Source organism: Hydra vulgaris, chromosome 04 (genome assembly GCF_038396675.1).
Source record: "Hydra vulgaris chromosome 04, alternate assembly HydraT2T_AEP".
In the NCBI taxonomy this organism is placed as follows: domain Eukaryota; kingdom Metazoa; phylum Cnidaria; class Hydrozoa; order Anthoathecata; family Hydridae; genus Hydra; species Hydra vulgaris.
The window spans coordinates 30,397,657-30,411,320 of record NC_088923.1 but is presented as its reverse complement, the minus strand read 5'-3'; positions in this window follow the sequence as shown (position 1 = coordinate 30,411,320).

The window sequence follows — 13,664 nt, the reverse complement described above, 5'->3', positions numbered from 1 at the left end:
TAGTCACACCGTTCAGCATCGGCTGTGTCTACAGCCGATGCTGAACGGTGTTTTAGTACTTTAAAAAGAGTTAAGACACTTTTGAGAAATTCCACAGGTCAAGATCGATTGAATGCATTAGCTGTACTATCAATACATAAAGATTATTTACAGGATATTGATCAGTTTAATCAAAAAGTAATCGAAATGTTTTCTCTTATGAAACAGAGAAGAGCAGAATATTTGTATAAACAATATGCTTAAATCATTGTTTTTAACATCATTCTTTATTTCAAAATATATTATGCCTTTATGAAAATTATAGTGTTAATCGTAATTTTTTATATTTATGACTTACTTCAAACTAACTAAAAGTTTTTACCATAAAGTTAAAATTAAAAAAAAATCTAAAAAAGAAATCTGTTCAAATCATAATGCACCACTATCAGGGCAGTTTTCAGTCAGTTTTTGCTGCTTTTTACGTAAGTTTAAAAGATTCAATGCCATTAAATACGCTTTATTTTGGGAGTATAGCGCTTAACTCTCTCAACCAATCAAAAAACGCTAGCGACCAAAGAATTCCTAACAAACACCTAAGTATCAGTTACGCTGACAGCGAGTCGTTGCGATATTTTTTGGTTAATATTTGCTGGCCCCACCAAAGTTTATTGTCACCGGCCGCCACTGGTACTAGATATATTTTTTGTAAAAAGACAGCAAAATAAGTTAAGAACATATAAATTTATTTTTTATACTAGTTTTATGCCTTTTAAATGGGTCAATGCAATTTTTTTAGGAGTTAGCAAACCGGTAAAGTAAAAGTTGCTCATGATGTAAACAGATTTTAACATTAACGTTTAATATTAATAGCCCAGATCTACATGATAATAAATTTTTATCTCTCTCTGAATACCTTGATAAATCTTTCAATCCTATTGATTGAGTGTACACCATTTTATGACATTGATCATTGATCACAAAATCTTGTTCATTTTATTCTTTTAATTTTTCTAACAATTAAACTCTGTTGAAGGTGTCAACATTTAAAATATAAAAATATATATATCGTTTAATATAGAGTTGTATTAAAATAGTACAACAATATAAAACTCTTATTCAAAGTTGTCCTGAACTCTGTGGTAGCTCTTAGAGAGGCTGATTCCGTCAACAGCTGTAACATATACAATTATTTAAAATGTATTTAATATAATACATTTATTTAAAATGTATTTTTAAAAATGATATTAAATGTTTACAATTTTTTAAATTTTGATTATAACTTGTTTTTTTATATTAATCATTAATTACAGAGAAAGAACAACAGCTGGTAATACTTCAGACTAATACTAAATCTCAGCGTTTTATTATTGAGTGTTTCTTTTATTTTAGTAAAAGATGACGTAATATGTCATTTATTAGAAAGCATAAGATTATTTGAAAAAGAAATATTTATTTGAATTAAAGTTTCTTTAAATAATAGGTTAAATGAGTTTTCTATTGTTAATTTTTGATGACTAATGAAATTTGTCAATGTCAATTATTTTAAAAAGAAATCGTGAACGCAGACCTATTATACTTATTTTTTCTCATAAGAATCCTATATTTTTACCAAAAATTTCAAAAAACCCACCTCTAAATTTTGCTCCAAAACACTCTTTAATATATCTACTTTAATAAAAACGAAAAAAAATTAAAAAAAAATTTCAAAAATAGCTCTGGTGAAGTATAGTCCCCATTAGGGGGTTGATTTTTTTTACAACTATACATAGGTATAGTGCCAAAATCTGACATTCTACATGAGATTACCAATTGCAAAAGTTTTACTGACTAAAGTTTCAAAAATGTCCCCCGTAAGTAAAAAAATATAACGTAAAAATTGACAAATTAACAGAAAAATAGCAATATATTTTTACAAAACTTTCTGTTCATTAATATACAAAGATCAATTGTTTGTGCAATTTAAAAGTTGTTGTGCAGAATAAATTTGAAGTTCATCTTGTCAATATCTTTTGCATAAATTTCTTGCATAATTTTTATGGCTCTTTCCGCACAGATATTAGATCTCTGAATTCCTTGTATGCGACTGGGCTCCTGGGACCAAAATGTTATCAAGGTTTTCATGGCTGTAGTTGAAGTTATTGCTTGCTCTAAATTGTTAAAATTATGTTCTGAGTATTGCATGTCAGAAATCCATATATCAGACCAGGCTGATGTAATGAAGTCACAAACCATGCAAAGTTGACTATTATTCGACTCATTTAAAATATATGCCAGAAGAGCATAGATTGCTTTCGAATTCCATCTGGCATTGTTCAATGATGGCAGACTTTTGATTTTTATAGCCGGATAGCTACCATTCACCTTCATGTATCGGTAACTTTGTACCAACTCAAACAAAAAGTCCATATCATCTCTCCATTTATTAGTCTTTACTTTACAAATTTTTTCACCTTGCTTAAAGTTTGATTTTAAATTTTCATAGTTTTTTTGCAGGTTTACAATAAATTTGTAATGTATTTCTGGTGATGAGCTTTTTCCTTCATCTAAAATTTCATTCATGGAATGCTTAAAAATTGTGTCTAACACATGATGCTGAAAACCAATAAATTGAACTGGTTCAAGATTTTTTCTTTCAAATTCTCTTTGAAGTTGGCTTACAACTCCATTTTTACTTCCAGTATTAACACTTGGGGTATCAGATATTATAACTTTAATACTACTCCATAGTTGAAATTTATCTAGCACTTCAGCCATTCCACTGTAAATACTATTAGCTTTACCATCACCCAGTTTCAAAATGGCTAACTTGACCTCCTTTTCTGCATTTTTTAAAATCAAGACTTGATACTCAATCCCGGAAATTTTTTTACCACCAAAATGCAACACCCAATCATCATTTTTTAAATGATTAATCATATGCTTTTCCATTTTTTGAGCTTCTGACATTGTAGCTCTATAAACCCCAGATTTGGATGGTGCTTGCACATTAACACCACATTCAGATAAATTTTTGCAAACTTCTGCTGATCTCTTAATACTTAGTTTTGACTTCTTAACTAAGTTAACAGCAACAGTGGTGTTCTCATATTTTCTCTTTGTTTTTTGGCCTGGCGGATTATAATCAGAATCTTGCTCATCATCCTTTATTGTCATCACTGACCTCTACTGTACCTGTTTCAGCTATGATAGTTCTCTTCTTGCCAGCTTTAGATGGATGTAATTTAACAATTTTTGATGTGCAATAACCAGCTTGACCATCAGTTTTCACCTGTAATATATAAAATTCTTTATTTTCATTGCTAAGCCAATTACCATTCACTTTGGTTATATCAAATAAATAATCCCACTTTTCTTCAAAACATTGTTTGGATTTTTGAACAGAATGATATTTCTTAATAAGAATTTCTACTTTTTTTGTTATAGACCTTTCATTAATTTTTGGTAAACTCAGTTTAAGCCATAAATCAGATAATTCTGCGCCAACCATTTTACATCTGGAATACACTGACTTCTCTAAATTTGATAAGTAATTATACCGACTAATAACAGAATAAGCTTTTGGCATTTTATTCATAATGCCAAGTGGCTGCAAAACTTTGTGTATGTAAGATCTTGTTGATTTTGATTTCTCAAAGTGGACTAGATTTTTTGTCCAGGCTTTGATATTTTCAGGTTTTTCAGCTATCTCGGAGCTTATTCTGGACATTCTGAAATATAAAGTAAATTGAAATAATTTTAAGTTACATGCAAAATTAAAATAAAATCTAGTAAACACAAAAAATCACCTTGATTGGAACACGTTTATCTTGACTGCTAATGACAATAATTCAATCTCGTGCTTGCAGAAATTGATAACATTGGATGCATTCAAACAATGTATACTCAAACTTATATACTTATATGTTTGTTTGTTTGTATCACGCTACACCAATGATATTGTAATTAAAATATCTTTGTGCTACACAATTTTTTATCTTCATATTACAATTTCATATTTACGGGTGACATTTTTGCAATCAAATGTTTTAAGGTATACATTTTTATAAATAAATATAAAAATGTCAGCTTTTAAAAATATACCCATTGATTTTTTTAAAAAAAAGTTGAAAATCAACCCCCTAGTCCCCATATTGATATAGTTCTAAATATTTTCATTAAAAACAAATATCACATTCTGATTCCTCGTCCTAAAAACTATACTGGTGCTAATTTTCAGCTTAATTACAAGTTTAGTTTAACAGTAACTTGTAAAACAAAAACTATAGTAAAATCAAAATAACCGCCGAACAGAAAAAACTGCTAAAAATAGCCGATTTTAAAGTAATAATATCTCCAAAACCCATTTGATATCAGTGCTAATATTTTGCAAGGTAGTCTATGTTATATAGGTTACCATTTTTACAAAGTATGAAGAAAATCTGAGATGGTGGGTTACATGCCTGTCCCACTTCCTCATGGAATACCTCAGCAGTATATTTACCAAATTTAGATGTACTACATAAACTTATTTTATATAACTTGTTTAAGTTTTATAAAATAAGTTAACTTAATAACTAGTTATTGTCATACATCAAAACTATATAATGTATCCATACATATCTATATTAACTTATGGTACAAATCTATGTTATACTATTTATACTGTATTATACAAAAATATATACAATAATATTATTGAAGTATATTCTTTAACTTGCATAACTAGCATAAAAAGAGGGTCTCTCTCACTCTCTCTGTGTGTGAGAGAAAATATTTGTGCTAACATAGATACAATATTCACAAAAATATGTAATCAATTCATTGGTTTTTCAAATATCTATTTTTTTTTTATTTATAAATGTAAACAAGACTATTTCAAAATATAATAATGCTAAATTTATCTCTGAGTAATCAGGCTATTGAAGTAAAAAAGTATTATAACCTAAATATTAAACTTACTTTGAATAATGATGCTATGTTTTTTGATAATTTCAGTTATTCAAAGGTATTAACAATATTAAGATTATTTTGAATATTAATGCTCTGTTTTTAGTTATTTCAATTACTAGGAGATATTAATAATATCTATGGATAATTTAAATTATTAAAAAAAAGAGCATTGTTTTTTAAAGCCTAATTTCTTGGTAAATAATATTGTTATTTGCAAATGATTTTCAAAAAGTGAAAATGAAAGTTGGAATGTATCTGAAGAAAAAGTTCTTAATATCATTGAAAACAATCTAAATGTAAGTGGCGTAGTTATTGAAAGGGCACATAGAACCGTAAAAACTGGGCTAAGCAAACCTAGATCAATCGTGATAAAACTCCTGAACTATAAAGATAAAATTAGCATATTAAAGAATTCAACAAAGTTAAAAGGAACAGGAATATTTATAAGTGAGGATTACTTCTTGGATACCCTAACCATACGGAAAAATCTCTTTGAAGAAATGCGAACTCACAGGAACAACGGTAAATATTCTGTTGTTATTTATGATAAATTAGTAGTTAAAGATTTTAAAAAATCACATAAGAATGCTTAAAGTATATTTATTTATTATATTTTTATGTCTTAAATAATATTCTTAGTTTTTATTGTTAAAATGACGGAAGCCAACAGTTTTAATGTTTTTGACATATCAGAAAGGAAAAACGCACTAAACCGAATTAATGACGATGATAAAAACATGAACTTTTTTGACAAAATTTCAGTAGATACGACTTATTACAACGTTGACGATGTTAAACATGTTCTAAATTCTTCATCATCTTATTTTTCATTATTACATATAAACATCAGAAGCATAAATAAAAACTTTGAAAATTTAAAATTGATGTTAAATAATATAAGTAACAAGTTTAGTATTATCTGTCTGACAGAAACTTGGTGTCATCGAGACGCGATAAATTCTAACTTTCAATTATCAGGATATAAACCTATTCATCAACCGAGAGAAAACGGCAATTGCGGGGGCGTATCTATTTTCGTCCAAAACTCATTGGTTTTTAAACATGTTGAAAACCTCAAATAAATGACGCATATTGTGAGTCATTAACTATTGAAATAATTAATAAAACAAATAAAAATACATTTATAACTGCAATATATAGACTGCCAAACGGTAATTACAATCAATTTGAAAACCACTTAAACTATTTGCTACCAAAGCTTATTAAAAAAAATGTGTACTTATTAGGTGATTTTAATTTGAATTTATTGAATAATAAAGCTAATAACCAAGTCGTAAATTTTATAAATACACTTTTGCAATACAGCGTTTTTCCCATGATTAATAAACCAACACGTGTGACTAAAACAACTGTATCTATTATCGATAATATTATTACTAATAATTACACAAGGACTAAAATCCAAAGTGGTATTATTAAAACAGATTTAACTGATCACTTTCCAGTTTTCCTGATAATAAGTTCTGCAACCCTTGAGAATAAAATAAAAACAGAAACGGTATACGTAAGGAAAATAAGTAATGAATCAATCGCCACGTTTCGTGATCTCTTACATGAAGTAAACTGGGAACTTTTAACTGATTGCAATGACGTTAATGATGGCTACAATTTTTTTATTCGCATGTTTACAAGACAATACAAAAAAGCCTTTCCAAAAATAAAAAAAATTGGTAATTCTAAAAATTTGTTAAGTCCGTGGATGACGAGAGGACTCATTAAGTCGTCAAAAAGGAAACAAAAACTTTACCAAAAATTTTTAAAAAAAAAGAACTACAAAAATGAAATCAAATACATAAAATATAAAATTTTTTTTGAAAAATTAAAAAAGCAGTCCAAAAAAAATTACTACTCTTCGTTACTTAATAAAACATTTGGAAATGCAAGGAAAACATGGAATGTAATTAAAGAAATAACAGGAGTGGGAATTGTGAAAAGTGATAATCTTCCAAAAAGATTGCAAAGAGATGATAATAGAGGAGATGCTTTTGTTAATAAAGAAATTGCTGAAACATTTAATAGCTTTTTTATAAATATAGGAAAAAAGCTTGCCGGTGCAATTCCTGAGGGAAAAAAATCATTTAAATTTTTTTTGAAAAAATCTGATTCCTTCATGGAGGAGTCGGAGCTTTTAGTTGATAAACTTCGACTAGCAATTAGTATGCTGAAAACAAATAAAAGTGCGGGTCTGGAAAATTTTAAAAAGAGGTTTCTCTATAATATCTGAGACCGCTTTTACAACATCAGGGTTAACTGATGTTAACCCTGATGTTGTAAAAGCGGTCTCAGATATTAGAGAGAAACCTCTTTTTAAAATTTTTAATCTTTCCCTAAAAAACGGCATTTTTCCTGACCAACTAAAATTAGCAAAAATAATTCCGATATACAAAGGCGGTGATGACTCAATAAAATCTAACTACAGACCAATTTCCATACTTTCTTGTTTTTCCAAAATACTAGAGCGTATTATGCACAACAGACTGTACAATTATCTTGAAAAAAACAACATTCTTTATCATAAACAGTTTGGATTTCGCAACAACCATTCCACGAAACATGCAGTAATTGATCTTGCCAACCAAATTTTAAATGGTTTTGATAACGACAGTTACACACTCGGAATTTTTCTAGATCTATTAAAAGCATTTGATACTGTAAACCACAAGATTCTAATTTATAAACTACACAATTGTGGAGTAGTTCACTCCAATTTAAAGTGGCTGCAATATTATTTACAAAATCGGAAACAAGGAGTACCATATGACTTAACATGTTCCCCATTTGAATCAATAAATTGCGGAGTTCCCCAAGGATCAATACTTGGACCCCTGCTGTTTTTAATTTATATTAATGATATTTATTTGTCTTCAAAAATACTTAATTATATTATTTTTGTTGATGACACAAATGTTTCTTTTCTGACTCAAATTTAAAAAATATTTTTTATATTGTAAACACAGAATTAATATAACTTAATGAGTGGTTTGAAGCAAATAAACTATCATTAAATATTGAAAAAACGAAATATATTTTGTTTGCTAAGTCATCTAAATCCGAGAGCCTTCCACTCAAATTACCTGAACTAACAATTAACAATATTAAAATAAAATAAGTTTTTTCAATGAAAATACTAGGAATAATTTTCGATGAGAATTTAAATTGGAAAAGCCAAATAAAGCTAATCGAGAACAAAGTTTCAAAGACCATGGTGGTTATGTACAAGACAAAACATCTTTTAAACAATTTATGTTTAAAAAATTTATACTTTTCATTTATACATAGTCATATTAACTATTGTAATATTGCCTGGGCAAACAATCATTTATCTTTCCTAAAAATTATTAATACAAAACAAAAGCAAGCAAGTAGATTAGTTTTGGGCGCAAGTAGATACGAAAGTGCCGAGCCGTAACTCAAGGAAATAAATGCTCTAAATGTATACAAACTAAATATATACCATAACTTGTTATTTATGTTTAAACTTCAAAATGAAATGATTCCAAAATATTTTTTTAAAAGTTTCACTCGAATTAATCATAAATATGAAACAAGACATTCAATGAGTAATTACTACATCCCACTAACATCACTCAAAAAATCTGACTTCTCGACTATATGCCGGGGACCACGCCTGTGGAATTCGGTTCTTGACGAAAATATGAAAAAAAAAAAAATCTATTGCTACATTTAAAAGAACTATAAAAAAACACTTACTAAATATAAACATTACGTACATTCTCTCATTTTTTTTTAAAAAATCGAAATAATTTTGTATTTTTAATTTTTTATGTACTTTATTTAATTTTAATATTGTATTGAATATGTATATGCATATGAAGCGAATTAAATTTTTTTTTTGTTTATTGTCTTTAATATGTATACGAATATGTACAGATTTGTAATTTTTTATTTGTTATTTTATATTTTAACTTTATCTTAAATTTCTTCTTTTTTTAACTTTAAGTTCTTTTTTAACCTTCTAAAATTTCTAACCAATTTTTTTTTTTTTTTTCTTTAAACTTATTAATTTCACTCTTTTATGTAATATTGGAAGATGTAAAATTTAATTGTATTTTTTTTTTGTATTTCACGAAGGGACTTGATGATAAGTCATTTTGACTTCTACTTGCCCCAGTCAGCTTGTAATTATATATATTTGTTTAAATTTATAGATAACATTGTAAAATGTGTAAAATGACGAAATAAATAGAAATTCTATAAACATATTCTGTAATAGTTTAAATTGTTTTGGTAGATCTTTTTTTTGTATTTCTATATGAAATCTCATTGTTGTAGTTTGTTATTGCAAAGAGCAGAAATTCCATAAAAAGTTACTTGATCCACCAGTTAGTCCAAATGGAGTGATAGCGCTTTTCACAATTCAGTAGAATTATTATATGTTGCTGTTGAAAATAGTATTACAACTCTTGAGATAACCGCATATTGTTCAAACTGGTTGTAGCTATTAGATTTTACTGTATTTGGTGTCTTAAAAACATACTACAATACTTGTTGTTGTGATTTAATCAATACTTGCTCTGTCAAAGAGTCAAACTTTTTTATACTGCACGTACCTGATTCACAGAATTAACCTTACGCTATCCATCAAATATAAAAATCATGTTTTTATTCTTGCAAATATGATACCATAAATTCTCAATCAGAAATATCACTGAAAAAAACTTATAAAAAACAAGTGGGTTTTAATTTAAACTCAACTTTTATTAATTAATATAATTGAAACCCTTTCCATAACATATTTTGAAAAATACAATGTATTTTTCATAATATGTTATGGAAAAGTTGTTGAATTTTTGCTTATGTTTTCAAAATGTTCCTTATATTTCTGACAATAGAAATTTTGTTTATAAATAGTTTCAAATATACTAGAATGCAATCAAATGTATTTCTTGAATTTATTGAAGCAATTTATTTATTTAATGAAACTGTCATTCCCTATTGCAATTAAAAGTGTTTTTGATTCAAGTCAATTATATGGTAAAACAAGACTACTGAAAAGAAAATTTAACAATTATCATGATTTTTTCTTGTACCTTAGGGTATGAGAAGTAAGAATGAAATCAAGAAGTTAAAAAAAAAACACTTTAGTTTAGCACTTCTACTTTTTTATGAACCTGAAATTTTTGCGAAACTGAAGTATTTTGTTTTAACTTCCTGAAGCAATGCAAGACAAGTTGCATTATCTGATCAGGTGTGAACCCAGACCTTTTTTGGCACTATAGGACTAGTATGGGCGCCAAAATAATGCTTCAAAATATTAATTTCATGTTGTTTTTCTTTTTCTTTTTATATTAAAAATAGAAAAAAAAATTCTTTTAAATGCTAGTTTTTTGTATATTTTAGCTAGTTTATTTAGCCAGTAATGTTTACAAATAAGGTTCGCAGCAGGTTTACTGATGGCATCATACAGGAAGCCGAATAATTATCTTATATAAGCCCAGGATAATACAATTTATATTACCCATTTGGATTTGAATAAACATGCCCGAATTAATTCTTAATGAGTGCTTGAAATGTTTATTTTTTTAAATAATAGATGTGTAGCATTTTGTCAATAATCGATATCTCATTTAAAAAACCAACCGACTCTTATTTGTTCCATTTTTAATCCAATTATTAATTATTTCAATTATTTTGCTAATAGATACTCAAAATAGATTGAAAGAATGTTTATGCTATATATGCTATTATTTTTAAAAGTAATTGCACGTATATGCTATATGGGGCTATTCAAATAATACGAAACACTTTTTTGCTAGGCTCTCTTCTTTGTATATGTCACATTTTAAACAATCTCTCCCCGCCCTATTTGTGACGTGACATTGTTTTTAAACAAATATATCTTTGAGTTTGTACTTTTATGCTAAAGGTTTACTATTCCGCTGTGATTAGAATTTAGTCTTTGCCTAAGTTTTTGCCCAAGTTTTGCGTAACTCATGCGCAACCTTAACTTTACCTTACGCAAAAAATATTTTGTGTAAGTTTTTTGTAACTTTTGCTCAGCTACGCAAGAGTTACGCAAAAATTGTGAATCTGCATCAAGGGCCGTCCCGAAGTGGTCTCTCATGGGGAGGGGGGGGGGGAATTGTATGTATTTTTTGCCAACTAAAGACACACACACAAAAAAAGGTCCTTAATATTTGCAATTATCCAACTATAGTTCAAAACTTGCTAAATGTGTCAACATAAATGCTTATATGACAGCTTTGGGAGTGGTGGGACACCCCTACACTCCCCGTTCGGGACGGCCCTACTGCTAGATGATTATTAATAATTTTTTCAAATATTTAATTTAAATGAAACAACCTTTTTTCAAAATAAATTAATAATCAAAACATTAAATTTTTCTAACATTAAAAAGTAATTATTAGGGTGGCCACATAAAATTTTCATAAGAAAAATAGGATTTTAGAGGAGATTTTGCACCTAATATAGAGGATTTTTTTTGTTTTAATTTAGGTTTAACGTCCATGTTTTTACACTTATAGGGCTTGGACAGAGGTCAATAATGTTATTTTTCATGTTAAATAGCATGCATTTGCTACAGCAATTTTTAATAATCCCTTGCACTTTCAGGGAAAAATATATATATAAAAAATCTTTTTACTTGCAACTAGGTACCTATTTATGAGTTCTTGAGATCCGCCATACACCCGGGCATATGGGGAGGGGATATAAACATTTGAACATGTTTAAAGGTGTATTGTGGTATAAGCATATAAACATCAGGGTGTGGTGAGTTTTCATTTTTTGTAGAATTCATTTTGCCTGGATTTGCAGAGGTTGTCCATTTACATCAGAATTATTTTTAAAAAATATCAATGCTCTAGCAAACTATCTAAAAAAAAAGTTTTTCAAAATTATGTTATGTTGGTTCTCAAATGCCAAATTATAAAAAGTTTCAAAAATAAAAGTCATTTTATAAAAAACAAATAAAAAAAGTATTTAATAAAAATAAAAACAATATTTAATAAAAATAAAACATAAAAAACAAATAAAAAAAAATATTTAATAAAAATAAGCACATTTTTTCATTTTTAGTTAAAAGATCTCATTTTTAATGTAGTAAATCAAAAGTAATAGTTTTTATTTTTAATAAGTCTTTTTTGCACGCCCAGGCTAAATGACTTTTTTAAAAAATTAAGATTCACCGCACCCTAATAAACATTTCAACACGTTTAAATGTATATTGTGATATAAAATAATATTTTATAGTATATATAAAGTATAAGAAAAAAAAAAAATTCAATAAAAAATTGATTTTTTTTTTTTAAATGACGTATATTTTGAATATATTAAAGGGTGTTATAGACGCCCTTCTAACGCCCTGCATACCTCTTTTATGTATCCTTATTCTCCTTTTTAAGACCTTTCTTTTGATACCAAGTTTTTATTAGTTTTTTCTATTTTAATAGTTTTTTCACCTTTAAAATAGTGTAATGAAGCTCTTTCCAATGATATATAACAATCTAGCATTTGACTAATTTAAAAATTTCATGTCACTTACCTATATATATATTATATATATATATATATATATATATATATATATATATATATATATATATATATATATATATATATATATATATATATATATATATATATATATATATATATACTCACATATATTCAAATTTATTTATTTAGTCAAGATAATAAGATAATAAAGATGTTATAGTCAAAAGTTTTCAAATGAATATGTCAGATTTCAAAAAAGGATTGTATTAAGGTTCTCACTGCTTTGCAACACTAACTATGAGAAGTATTGTTACTAACGAATTACCACAAGAAGTAAAGAAGCGCCATGTTTTACTAATGGCTTGTGAGCACTAGTCCATTATAGATACTTTAAATTCAGATCAAATGCATGTAATTGTGGATTACATAGACCATAACGCAAGTTTTATGGATTACATAGACCATAAAGCAAGTTTTTTTTAAAAAAATTACAGTAATTAATAGCCATGTGATAACCTTTATCTTATTAGCCAAATTGGCAAATAAGATAAACTCTAATTAAGCTAAACTTTTAAAAATAAGGTTAGCTTTAGCAAATATAAAATGTAGCTGTTTTAAAATGCACTTCTTGTGTTTGATATCGAATCTCCTTGAGCTGTTTTAAAATGCACTTCTTACTGTTTGATATCGAATCTCCTAAGTATTTATATTTGTGTCATCATTTAAAATGTATATATATTTTATATGACGACATCTCATATGAGAGTTGAATTGACTTGTTATACAAACATCAATAAATACGAGTTCTCTCAATACTAATTTTGTTATTAAATCTAAGAAATTTTCGCCAGATTTTTGATACTAGCATCTTCAGCGTTAGTTAAAACTTTATTTTATAACTAAAGCTGACTTTAGTTTGTAACTAAATGGCAGGATCATTTATTTCACTCTGTTTTAAAACCGGCCGTTTAGAGTTTTTTTCTTAAAAGACAAATTCTCCGTTTTAACGTAGAGAAGTGAATACGGCTGCAGGCTGGTCATTTTTTACAGTACGATTTCAATAACAAAACAAAAAAAGAATAAAAAATTAAAACCATGATTACTATTATTATTTTTTATTTTTTGTAAATTAAAATTTAAAAATTAAAAAACTTTTGTAAATTAAAACTTTTTGACCAAAAACATCGTGAAAAAGGTTTACCAAAAAAGTAACAATACAAAAAATTTGTAGATGAAAAATTTTTTTACACAATTAT